At 35.6% G+C, this 14226-nt stretch overlaps 1 long non-coding RNA gene across 1 annotated transcript; it reads left to right on the top strand.

The window, feature by feature from the left end:
* Positions 1 to 12475: 12475 nt before the first annotated feature.
* Positions 12476 to 13267, top strand: LOC133829427 (uncharacterized). The gene is made up of 3 exons (XR_009891770.1): positions 12476 to 12609; positions 12761 to 12824; positions 12892 to 13267. It is a non-coding gene; the product is annotated as an uncharacterized LOC133829427 (long non-coding RNA).
* The last annotated feature ends 959 nt before the right edge of the window (positions 13268 to 14226 follow it).

The raw sequence follows: 14226 nt of genomic DNA, 5'->3' as shown, positions 1-14226 counted from the left end.
AGCGGAGTGGCTATCTTAGAAAAGCCCTCTACGAACCTCCAATAATAACTTGCTAATCCCAGAAAGCTCCTTACTACGGATGCGTCCTTTGGCCTTGGCCAATCCTTCACGACCTCAACCTTTGATGGGTCTACTGCAACTCCATCCTTGGATATAATGTGCCCAAGGAACGGCACTTGTGAAATTCAAAACTCGTATTTCTTGAACTTGGCGTAGAGTTGATGCTCCTTTAGTCGCGACAAAATCAACCTCAAATGTTCCTCGTGCTCGACTTCGTCCTTGGAGTATACTAAGATGTCATCGATGAACACTACGATGAATGTATCTAAGTAGTCCTTGAAGACCCTATTCATCAAGTCCATAAACACGGCTGGTGCATTGGTAAGACCGAAAGAAATAACTAAGAACTCATAATGCCCATAACGAGTTCTAAAAGCTGTCTTAGGAATATCCTCTCCCCGCACCTTGAGCTGATGGTACCTGGACAGTAAATAAATCTTTGAAAATACAGTCGCACCTCGGAGTTGATCAAACAAGTCATCAATCCGGGGTAACGGGTACTTATTCTTAATCGTTACCTTATTCAGCTCACGGTAGTCTATGCACATCCGCATGCTTCCGTCCTTCTTCTTCACAAATAGAACCGGTGCTCCCCATGGCGAATGGCTTGGCCTAATAAAATCCAAGTCTAGGAGTTCTTGTAGTTGCGTCTTTAACTCCTTGAGTTTCGTAGGTGCCATCTGGTATGGTGCCTTGGAGATAGGCTCGGTGCCTGGTACTAATTCTATTGTGAAGTCAATTTCCCGAGTCGGCGGCAACCCTAGCAAGTCATCGGGAAATACCTCTGGGAATTCTCTTACAATGCGAACGTCTCCAACCTTAAGTGGTGTTTCCTTTACCACATCCGTGATGCTGGCTAAGAATGCTTGACACCCTTTTTCTATCATCCTTTGAGCTTTGAGAGATCATATTAGCGGTGTACGTAGTCCTGAAATTTGTCCCATGAAGCATAATCTTTGGTCGTCAAGAGTCTCGAACATCACCTTCTTGCATTTGCAGTCGATGGTCGCACCGTGCTTTGCTAGCCAGCCATGCCTAGTATCACGTCGAAGTCCTTGATCTCCAGTTCTATTAGGTTTCCTTCTAGTTCTATGTCCTCAATCTTGATCAGTATGCCTCGTACTATCCGTGATGATAGAACTACTTTGCCTGAAGGCAACTCAGTTACAAACCTAGTTCTAAATCTTTCACAAGGTTTGTCTAGTTTTTCTATCATTCCTAACGAGATATGCGAATGAGTGGCTCCCGAATCAAATAATATATAACATATATTATTGAGGATAAAAACTTGACCTGTGACCACCTTATTGCTAGCATCAGCCTCTCCTTGGGTTAAGGCAAAAACCCTGGCAGGAACCATCTTATCCTCCTTCTTCCCTACTAACTTGAGCTGAAGACATTATTTCTTTCGGTGTCCCTCTTGAGCATAGTTGTAACATCCTTTGGTGTTTTCCTAGCATTCCCCAGGATGTTTCCTTTGGCACTTAGCACATGGCAGGTACTCTACATAACCCGACCTACTTCCTCCATTATTTGTCTGTGCCCTTTTATCGTTGTCGAACTGTTTGTTGTCAGGATGCCTTCTTTTCTGACCATTGTTGTTGTTATTGTTGGACTGATTGTGGTTGTTGTGGTTGTTGTTCCGACTTGTCTAAGCTTGACCCTACTGTCTAGGCTCAGGCTTACTAGGTTCTTCCTTACTAACGTTAGCCTGCAACCTTTCTACTTCTATTGTCGTCTCTAGAACGTCGACATAAGTAGTATTTCCTGGGTTTTCTAACTTAACCCCCAGCTCGATCTTTGGTCGAAGTCCTCTAACGAACTTAGACACCCTCAGAAAGTCAGTTGGAACCATTTCTGGTGTGAACTTAGCCAAACGGTCGAACTGCCGAGCATACTCTGCCACTGATAAACTTCCTTGCTTCAGGCCAGCGAACTCCTCAACTCTTGAAGTGAGTACAGCCGAATTATAGTACTTTTTGTGGAACAGCTCCAAAAATCGAGTCTAAGTCATGGTGGCAACATCATGCGTCTGTTGGACTAAGTTCCACCATATCCTGGCATCTTTCTTGAGCTAGGACGAAACGCAGGATATGCGGTCCGCGTTGCTGAGGTTCATGTGCGTCAGGATTGGCTCCACGCTTCTTAGCCACTATTCTGCCTCAAAGGGGTCTGTAGTCCCCTCAAAGTTTGGAGCGTGTTGCTTACAGAACCACTCATAAACTAGCTCCATGTGCTTTACTGGATATGGCGCATAATTTTCCACTGGCCATCCCCCATATGGACCAACTTTTTAGGGTGCTGAGGCCGTTTATTGCGGCTGTGATTGCAGCGGAGGCAGAGGCTGAGTCTGGGGCTAAGCCTGTTGTCACTGTTACTGCAATAGTTCCTTGACTTGTTTTCGCAGTCTGGCAATCTCCGCAGTGTTGTCAGTTGGTGGCGGTGGCGCGTTGCGGCTGGCAGTAGCACGCACTCCCCTTCTGCGAACTAGAGGGGCTTCATTGTTCACTGGAGCAGCGTTGGAGGCATTTCCGTTGGTGCGAGCAGATCTTCAGAGCGACATTACAGCAGAGTTCTAACAGTTGAGAGAAACATGTCATAACTTTACCCTAATAGGCTCTAATGCAAAAACTTAATCTAAACAAACATAACTTGGACCTATTGATTATGACTTCTTATGAAAATTATATAAGTCTCCTTTATTATTAGAGTGGGTTTCTATACTTAAATAAACAAGCCATGTTTATTATTTTCTAAGTCTATTTCTAATCATCCTATATGACTTAATTTTCAGGCTCGAAACTCATCATTGTTCCAAAGTTAACCATACTGAGGGAGGGCTGGGATCAGTAAAATCGTTCCCACTACTATGGCCCCCCAACTCTCAATATAGAAACTTGGTTCACTGATTTGTATCCACCCTCACCGAACTTAGTCATTATTTATTTTATTTATTATTTATTATGATTGCTAAAAAATATTAAACTCATACATGTCATTAAAAAATAACAATGATATTTATTTGGAAAAAGATTTTCACTAAGTACAAACATAAATGCAAAATAAAACAATAAACAAATAAATAACAATAAACTAACATAAAAAAAATCAGGCTATTAAAATAAACGTAAACATAATAAACACAAACATGATAACTATAACATAAACACTTACATTGGTGCTTAGATTCGGAGCTTGAGCGTGTGTATCGAGGAGAACTTCATGCGAATGAACCGTTGCTCTGATACCAACTGTAACGACCCAACTATTCTAGACTTTGGACAATTAATAACTACTATACATAAACACTAATCTTAAGGAAAACATACATATGAAATAACCATAACTTTATTATAAACTTTAAAGCAAATGTTAAATACATAAAAATGCAGTTTGGGTATGGGATCCCATTATTTGAAAATAAAATAGAACATAACTTAAATCTTAAAATTCGTTACAAAACAAAGTGCGGAAAAAAAATACATATAAATCATAATTAAAAGACTTAAACAACTTCATCCTCGAATCGTTTGAGCAGTCCACCGATTTCTATTCTCCCTCAATATACATTCCCAAGCTGCCAAGAATCTTCCCGGCGCCATAACTATTTTCCTGCACATACAAAACATAAAGGAATGAGCCTAATGCCCAGCAAGGAAAATCTACTACAAGCATGAAACATAATCATACACATAAACTATGAACATATATTATATACTATAACACATATATCATAATTCTAACCCATGTACATGGTGACAATTGGGGTTTGTTAATTAAGCAACTATAAGCCTCAAAATACAATGAGGTTTGCTAGTTAAGCAACTATAAGCCACAAAAACATATAACTATTGGGGTTTGCTATATAGCAACTATAAGCCCCAAAACATAAATGTGATAGGGTTTGATATATAACAACTATAAGCCCCAAACATACATATATCATAACACATACAATCATACTATAGCATAATTATAACACTTTTATATAAACATAGAACATATCACATAAGAACTATCCTATTTTCCTTACCAAAATACCAGGATGATGAGAACAAGGTTGGGATTTTGGAACACTCCTAAAAACAATTAATATAGAGGTGAGTATTCTAAAAGAAAGAGATGAATGAACTAAAAACCACCGAGAATATACTTACCGACAAGAAACCTCAAGTTCGAAGAACTTAGATGCCTAACCAAGAATAAAGAAGACTGAGTTAGGACTATAAAACTAATGAAACAATACTAAAAGGAACTAAGAATAGGAATACCTTTGAATGCTTTTATGACCGAACTATACCTCGAAACCGAAATACACTATGAACCTTACTTCACAAGTGTTTAATAAGCTTAGAATGATAAAGCTTATAACCCTAACCCAAGTGTTTATCACTCTATAGTCTCACTAGCACCTGGAATGCTCTGATCAATGCTTGAAGAATGAATGAAAAGGCTTGGTGCTAGGTCCTATTTATAGAGTTCTAGGAATAAAAATCTTCTTTTTGGCTTTGAATAAAAATAATGAATTTAATTGAAAATAGTTGAATATTCTTCAGCCAAAGGCTTAGGACTTAGTCAAATTGTTCAAAGAGAGGTTTAAGGAGTCAAAGCTTGATTTTTAAAAACAAAAATAATAAAAACAAATAGAATCCTAACTTCTAACTCCCTAAATCTCGTATCTCTAAACTCACCTGAAGTAAAATCAACATAACTGAAGCTATTTGTCTCGGATTTAGACCATCTTTATATTTTTTGAAAGCTAATACAATTATCTACAACTTTCTAGAAATACTATTTTTCGAAAGTCATAACATAACTAGGTCAAAAATAGGTCGGAAGTTAAAGTACCCTGAAGTTACGAAAAATCTATTTAATTATCTAAATAACAATCTAATCCACAAATAAATAAAATTGTGACAAAATTTCATGCTCCTAACAGATTCTGGTGAAGACTAAGTCTTATATTTCCCTTATTTTATCATTAAAATAATAATTCCTTTATAATCATACTCATGACAAGTGTCATATTCTTATTGGCTCTATCTAAACCTTAGGTTACAATAATTATCATATTAATAACTAGCAATATTAATCAAACCTTATGTTATAATTAATATTCTTAAACTATAGGTTAAACTTATAAAATCATAACTATTTCTAGGAGTTTCCAAATAAATCCCGGCTTGAACCAAAATCCATAGTAATAAACATACTATAACTACTACTAGCTATTACTATTAGTACTACTATCTAACTAGCTAAGTAAAGTTCTTGGACTCTATAATTAGGTTACTTATTTAATAAAAGAAAATCAATAAAAGAATAGTCAATTATCATCCCTAGGTCGAAATTCTCATGGACTTTAGGCCTGTGAAATTTCTCATTTAATTATAAGCTCGTTGGACTTAAAATCAAGGCATGTATTATTTTCTACTCATTAATTAATTAAATAATTAGTTAAATACTCTATCAAATTAGTTATTTATAATTTGAACCTTGATTTAAACGTATTTATTAATTTAGACATCAATTTGTTTTAATTAATAAATCTGCCCTAAAATCTCTTTTCTTCTCTAAATTGTAAAACTCTGCGAAACTATCCAAAATTGACATGGTCAACTTTGATAATTAAATCAATTAATTGAGAATATATAGATGATTTTATCCAATGTACTATGGGACCATGGGCCTATGAAATCAATCTCCAATAAGTTATCATAAATTTAATAACTTATTAATTCCTCGTGACTCCACTTAAGACTTGGAATTGCACTCTTGAATTCATAGAACACTTTATAAGCAGTACAGATACGTTATTAATTATCCAATCTTACAACTATAATTGTCACTCAATCCTCTATAGACGGTCCACAATGAGATGGGTCTAAAATACTGTTTTACCCCTCGTTGTATTTTATCCTTAAAACACTTATTTACAAGTAAATGATATATCAGTAAACTAATAGTAATTAGTGAAATAGGATCTCTATCATTTAACACCTTGAACTAAATTAAAAGGAAACTATTGTTTCACTTCTTCATCAGAAGCTATAGATGTTCATATCTATGATTAACACTCCCACTCAATTATACTATCGAGTTCCAAAGATGTAAGTATGGGCTAGTCCGTAGGGTAAGCTGGTAACGAACAATTCAAGAACTCAAATAATAGAATAAGTTAGAATACTAACCACTCAGAACTGAGATTGAATTGACCTATGGTCAACTATATGATATGACTAGAATAGATAATAACAGTATGTTTAATTATCCTATCTACTTTCAATATCGCTCCAGTCTAATGTAACAAATACATCTAATCTTATATACTTTGCTAATGTTCTGGAAAGAACATAAAACTGCGATGTGTAAGTAGATCATATCGTAGATTTACAAGTCAGTGTAAATCTTATGCACTGACTAATCTTATGACTCACTTATTTTGAACATATTATCATATTTATATTCTACTGTGATTACGTCACTATAAATATGATTAGCTATATGCTCGGATTTAATAGAAGTTTATATTAAACAAATAATCATGAAAATAAAACATGTGAGCAAAGTGATTGACCAAGTCAAAAATTGATTTTTATTCTTTTATTGATAATAAAATGAGATTACAAAGAAATTGGGTTTTAATAAGAGCATAAAACCCCAACGAACTCCCACTAGCACTAATGGAAACGAATGCTTTAATTCTACTAATCTCGTTTCCTTGATATGCTTATCAAATGTAGCTTCTGGCAGTGTCTTCGTAAATAGATCCGCAAGATTTTCTTCAGATGCAATCTTCATAACCTTCACATCTCCCATGGCCACATATTCTCGAATTATGTGATACTTCCTTTCTATATGCTTACTCCTCTTGTAACTTCGAAGTTCTTTCGAGTTGGCTATTGCTCATGTATTGTCCCAAAACAATACAAGCATTTTATCCATATTTGGAATAACACCAAGATCTAAATAGAACTTTTTTAGCCAGACTATTTCCTTAGCACCTTCTGACGCAGCTATGTATTTAGCCTTCACGGTGGAATCTGAGATCGCGGACTGCTTTACGCTTCTCCATATGATCCCCAAGAGTAAAAGCCATTCCAGAAGTAGACTTCTTGTCATTGACATCAGTCTGAAAATTAGAATCGGTGTAGCCTACAAGGTTCAAAATACCACCATTGTAGACTAACATACAATCCCTAGTCTGCCTTAAATACTTCAAGATATGCTTAACTGCTATCCAATGTTCTGGTCCTAGGTTTGACTGATACCTTCTCACTACTCCCACTGCATAGCAGATATCTAGTCTAGTACACAACATAGCATACATCAAACTTCCAACTACAGATGCGTAGGGAACTTTTCTCATTACATCTTCCTATGTAGGTGTCTGGGGAGATTGCTTCTTTGAAAGATGAATTCCATGGGGAGACGGTAGACGTCCTTTCTTGGAATTTTTCACTGAGAAACGTTCAAGCACTTTATCAATGTAAGTTGCTTGAGATGGAGCTAAGAGTTTGTTCTTTCTATCCTTAATGATATGGATACCTAGAACATAACTTGTTTCACCCAAATCATTCATCTGGAATTGAGTGTTTAGCCAATTCTTCACATTTGACAATTTCTTAACATTGTTTCCAATGAGTAAGATATCATCTACATAAAGAACTAGGAATACCACAATTTGATTTGCCTTCAGTTGGTAAACACAAGGCTCATCAATATTTTGTTCAAAGCCATAGGTTTTGATTATTTCATCAAACTTAAGATTCTAGGAAAAACTTTTCCTTCTTGTCTAGCTACTTTAAATCTTTCTCGTTGATTCATGTAAATGATTTCGGCAAGCTTCCCATTAAGAAAAATTGTTTTGACGTCCATTTGCCAGATCTCATAGTCGAGAGCGGCTACTATGGATGGGAGGATGCGAATGGACTTGAGCATGGCTACCAGACTAAAAGTTTCCTCATAGTCCACACTTTCTCTTTGGGTATAACACTTTGCCACTAATCGAGCATTATAAGTTTTGATATTTCATCAACACCTTGTTTCTTCTTGTAGATCCACTTGCACCCAATGGCCCTAAAGTCACTAGGTGCTTCCATAAGATCCCAGACAAAATTTGAGTATATTGACTCCATTTCCTGTTTCATGGCTTTGAGCCATAGTTCCTTTTCAGGGCTAGTCATTTCCTGTTCGAAAGACAACAGATCATTATCACCAGTGTCACCAACAACCACATTGTTTTCACTATCCAAACCATAGTGATCTGGGTTCCTAGAAACCCTCCCACTATGACGAGGCTTTGTGACTGTATGCTCAGGAACAGTGGTACTTTCTTCATTTAAATCGATTTGCGTCGGTTGTGGCAATTTCAATTGCATGTCCCAGAACGAAGTTGGTAGAGCTTAGTAACTAAGCATGCATCTAACCATTTCCAATAAATTTATGTTCTGGCGTTCTGCTACACCATTTTGTTGCGGAGTACCCGGGGCAGTAAGCTGTGATAAAATCTCAGGTTCAATTAAATTCTCTCGGAACTGCATATCCAAATATTCTCTACCCCTATCAGATGGCAAGATCTTTAACGTTTTACCTAATTGGTTCTGAGCCATAGCTAGGAGTTTCTGAAACTTTGAAAATGTTTTAGATTTCCAATGCATTAGGTAAAGACATGAGTATCTGGAGTAATCGTCAATGAAAGTGACAAAATACTCAAAACCACCCCTGGCTTGTACATTCAAGGGTCCACAAACATTTGAATGAACAAGTCCAAGTGGTTCCTTGGCTCTATCACCCTTTGCAGAGAATGGACGCTTGGTCAGTTTTCCTTCTAGACAAGATTCACAGACAGGTAATTCACCTAAGGTGAGTTCCCTCAAAGGCCTGTCCTTTGTAAGTCTTTGAATTCTATCATAGCCAATGTGACTAGTCCCAAGTTCCATAAATACGTCATGTTATCGTTATCGGTCTTTTGACATTTATTGGTCCTAGGTTTAGCTAGTTTGAATAAATCATTGTTAAGAGCAAGGTGTTCGTTAAGTCACGAAATATAAAGCCTGTTTTCTAAACATGCAATACACAATTGTCATCCATTGAAAGAAATAGATATGTTAAAACTTTTGAAAGTCAAAACATATTGTTCTAATTGCGACATGAAAATAGAAATTAAATTTCTACTAAAATCTGGAATAAAAATTACATCTTTCAAAATTAATTATTTATTTCCAAACTTCAGGCAGGCTCTTCCTGTAGCTTGGACAATAACGAATGCTCCATTCCAAACTCTAAACTTTAAGCCACCTTCATTCACTTCCTCCTACGATTCAAGAAATTGTAACTACAAGAAATCTGATCTTTACCTACCAATATATATTGGTAGGTAAAGGAAACCTTTACCCACCAATATTTATTCGTAAGATTTATTGGTAGGTAAATATTGCCAATATTATAATATTTTAGAAGGATGATTATCTACTAATAATATGGGTAAGTAAAGAGTGTTACCATACACATATACTGGAGGGAAATTTTTTTGCATTTGGCGCCAATATTTCCCTCTTATTATTTTAATTTTTAATAAAAATGATGCTGAGTTGTGTGATGATGTGTTAAAAATATCCTACATGTCATCTTACTTATTTTTAACATGTCATATTATTTTTAACAAAGGGTACAAATCTTAAAAACAAATAAACATTACAAAAACAAAAATTAAAATTAAATTAATTCTAACTATCAGTAAAAACAAAATCATAATAATATATATTTTATCATTTAACCTTTCAGACATATAAGTGACAAATCCTTTTCTTCCTCCCTCTCTACCCGATCCACTTTCCTTTCTCCCTCTCTCTCTCGCATGCTCTCTGCTAGCCCAAACGGCTGCCCTCCGATGGTCGCTACCGTGTAGACACCGGATCAAGAGTACCAGACACCGCCGAGACTCCAGCCTCGTGAGCCCTTCGTTGCCGTTCTCCGCCGTGAGCAGAAGCCTCCAGGCTCGTACGTCGCCGTCGTGGCTTCAAGGCCAATTTATGGCTTCCTCTGACATCGTCTCAGGTGAAGGGTAGCATGGGTTAACTCAGGGTATCAAGATGAACAAAGCCCAGCCAAGGATCGGGCTTTTAAGTGACCGGAGGAGACGGAATCAACTCTCCATTTGCTGCTCGTATCCTTCTTCTCGAGGTGAGTTCTTGTTTGTCTCTAACGTTGCCTTTTCATGTGTGATTGTTCAAATTTAGAACTATTTTGTTCTCTTGCAGTTTATAATGGATATGAAATTAGGGAAGTTCACATTGATTTCTGTTACAAAGGAGGTTGGTAAATTCCATTGCTGTCAAAATTTTGTATGAGGTAATTAGTTTATATAGATAAGTTCACATTGATTTTGATCAATAATGAGTGTAGTACTGAACCTTTCACCTTTAATTAAACATATTGTTAGCCTACTCAAATGAGACTCCAAACCTAATTGGTTATAGATTGAGGAACTAATAGTAATTGGATGCAGGACAGAAAAATTTGTGTGTTCTTGTTTCTAAGTAGTAATTGCTACGGCACTTTGGATAGTTGGATGAATACTGTTATTAGGAGTTTGGACTTTGGAGATTGCTTGCTGTGACTTTTGAGGGATGCTTTTGTCCTGTATGATTATTGAAAACTAAGTGTTGCTTGCTTAATTTGACAGGAATTACTTCAGTTGGAAGAAGATGTAAAACTTCTGGAAGAGATGTACCCACAAGGAGAGAAGGTAATGTAATGTCGACTTGTGGCAAGTGTTCCCACCTTTTTCTCAATACTTTTTCTTCATTTGCTGATTTTCTTCTTCAAATTCAGGCTGAGACTTCTTGGGCTTTGACTGTTCTTGGTTACTTGGAAAAACTTGTCTTGGGGATTTTGGGGTGAGTGTTGATTCTATATTTGGTGTTTTGAATTGTTCTGCTGTTCTTGGCTTTCCTTTTATATTTTTCAGGGTTTACTTTTCATACATTTTCAGGTATTTTACAAAAGCTAGTTATTTATAGCCAACATGCTAAATTATATTGCATATTAAATTCATACGAGAGCTTTTAGTTAGAAGCTTATAGTTGATGGTATTGATTATTGGAATTTAATTGAAAAACACAGTAACAGAATTAAGAGAGAATAAAAAAAATTGAGAGAGAGAGAATACGAAAAATCATTGTAGGAGAGGGATAGAGGGAGGAAAGGAAGGAATATTTTTGTTCTAAACTTTGGTTTCTGAGTATTGTAGAGATTTTATAATTATGTGGGATGGTACTATTTGATTTATAGTAGGCAATATAATGTTGAAGCAGCATTTGATACAGTTTGCATATGTATCCTTTTGGACATTAACAACACCATGCCAAATAAGCCATCATCCAATGCATAATGTCAATTTAGAATAATTAAAAGGAGAGAACTTCCCAAATTTTATGGGGTTATCATTTTTTGTGTTGGGTTAGGGCAGCTTGAAGTAAACCCCAAAGTTATTTGGTGAAAAGGAAATTAAATCTTGTTCCAATACATTGAAATAAGAAGGGGAGAAGTCAGACGAATCCTTTGTCTGTGGGTATTGACTTTTACTCTTAATTTCTCTTTTCTCTTCTAAAACTTTATCTGTTGTTAACTTTCTCGCTTAAACTAGTTCTCTCTTAATTTCTCACTTGAACTAGTTCTTATTAATCAAGTTTTCCTCACAATATTGCAAGTATTCTTATCCTCTTTGGATTTTTTTCTTTTCTTTTTCTTTGGGTGGGTTTTGTTGCATCATAGCTAGATTGAGTAGATATTGTTGTTTATACTTATAAAATAGCACCCGTACTTAATTTGTAAGGAGAGGGACTTCAAATCATGGTACCTTATTTGATCGAGATTGGATGCTTTTCTTTTATTTTTTCTTTTATTTTTTGAAATAGTTATTTTTTTTACATGGGGAGGGAGGTGTTAAGGAGAGACTTAAAAATCACGGTGGTATGTTATTTAATTAAGTGCATTTCCCAGCTCCTCTTTAATCAAGTGCATTTCAAATCATGGTACCTTATTTGATCGAGATTGGATGCTTTTCTTTTATTTTCTGAAATAGTTTTTTTTTTACATGGGGAGGGTGGTGTTAACTTAAAAATCATGGTGGTATCTTATTTAATCAAGTGCATTTCCCAGCCCCTCCACCACCTGGTGCTTGTGGTCTTACACTTCTGCAAGCAAATTTTTATCTTGTTTTCCCATTTTTAATTGTACTTTGGCTACTTTTTTCAGGGTTTCATGATTCACTTTTATGATGCAAACATGAACCCGATACTTTGTAATTTATTCTAATGATTAATACAAAGTTTCATTTCTTTAAATAAAAAAGAATCATATTTTGTGTCGTCAAGGTCAGATATATATATATATTTTTTTTCATTCTTAATTATATGTACATTCTGCTGTTTGACTTGTCATCTACGTGGTTTCAGTACTTTGGTGGAACAAACTTTGGTCGGACTTCCGGCGGACCGTTCTATATTACTAGTTATGATTATGATGCTCCAATTGATGAATATGGTCAATGACTTTTCATTATTTTTCTGAGTTTTATTTGTATTTTTTGTTTATCTATTTGAGGAAGGAGTGATTCCCATATAAATATTCTAAATTGGAAGGAATATAAGTGCAAAAATATTTAGATTATAAAGCATGTTTTGTCATTGTGTAGGCTTACTGAGTGAGCCTAAATGGTCCCAAAAGATGTGAGAGCTCCATTGCGACACTATCTTTTGGTAAGTCATTTCACAATATTACATCTATATTTGTAATATTTATAATTAATATTATTATATGTTATAGGAACATTTTGACATCAACTTGAATGATGAGACAACTAAAAAATGCATTGATGAGCAAATGAGAAAAGCTTGGAAGGGTCATAAGTACAAGTTGCACTTATATTTCAAAGAAATTGGAGGAGAAAATGATCTTGAGATGGCCAAGAGCAAACGTCATCCAGACTTAAAATAAGATCATCAAGAAGATTGGATGATTTTGTGTGATCGTTGGTGTTCTCCTAAGGAATGAACTTTACATTAATTTACTAAGGAATGAACTTTATGAAGTTTTTTTTTTTATTTTGGTAGGGGTAACCTTAAAATGATAACTTTATGACTTATTTTAGTATTGAACATTATAAATAATTTTAGTATTAAACATTTTATTATTGTATGGTTTTTTTCTAGATTATTTCTAATATAGAACATTTATAAATAATTGTTATTATCTTTTACCTACACATAACCATTAAATTTGAACAAAATATAAATTGTGTAACAGACCAATAAAATAATGCTATGTGGGCTAATAAAATGACACCACGTAGGATGCCACATATGATGCCACGTCGTCAGACACGTAAAACTACAAAAACCATGTCAGCATACACGTAGGATGCCATGTCATCAAACACGTCATCTGATGACTCATCAATTGATTTATAACTTGGTGGGGTCCATTGATTCTCTTACCTACCAGTGTTAATAAGTGTAGGTAAAGACTCTTTCCCCACTAACCTTTACCTACCAATCTCTACCAATTCAATATTGGTAGGTAAACCATATTACCCACCATTAGGCTAGTTTTACCTACACTTACAATTGGTAGGTAAAGACCCCATTTTCTTGTAGTGTAAAGATTTACAAACATGGTTAGTAAATCCAGAATCAATAATCCAAACGGATTTATCATTCTCTAAAACACATGTTTCTAAGATAAATGAACTATAATCATTACCTTTGTTTTTCGCTGCAAGAAATTTGGGGCAATCTTGTTTCCAATGACCATTCTCTTTGCAGTGAAAATACTTACCTTTACCTTCCTTGTTTTTCTTTTTTTTCCCCTTAGGCGCCTGTGCACTAGGTTGTGCACTCGTCTATGCAGCCTTTGCAGGCTTGGGGTTGTATTTTTGTCCATCTTTCCTCTGGTTTCCAGCTTTCGAAGACGCAGCTTGGTTAGCTTCAGCCTTAGCTAGATCAGAAACAGTAGTAGTAGTTGTCTTCTTTTCTCCTTCCTTACTTGGTTCACCCATGATAGAATCAAAAGTTTGAAGCTCGTTCATCAGCTGCGTCAGACCATAGTTGAGTTTATTCAACACATAGTTGGTGGTGAACGACAGGAAAGCTGGAGAGATAT

Source organism: Humulus lupulus, chromosome 4 (genome assembly GCF_963169125.1).
Source record: "Humulus lupulus chromosome 4, drHumLupu1.1, whole genome shotgun sequence".
Classification (NCBI taxonomy): domain Eukaryota; kingdom Viridiplantae; phylum Streptophyta; class Magnoliopsida; order Rosales; family Cannabaceae; genus Humulus; species Humulus lupulus.
The sequence above is the reverse complement of the archived record's forward strand: the minus strand, read 5'-3'. Positions and strand labels throughout refer to the sequence as shown.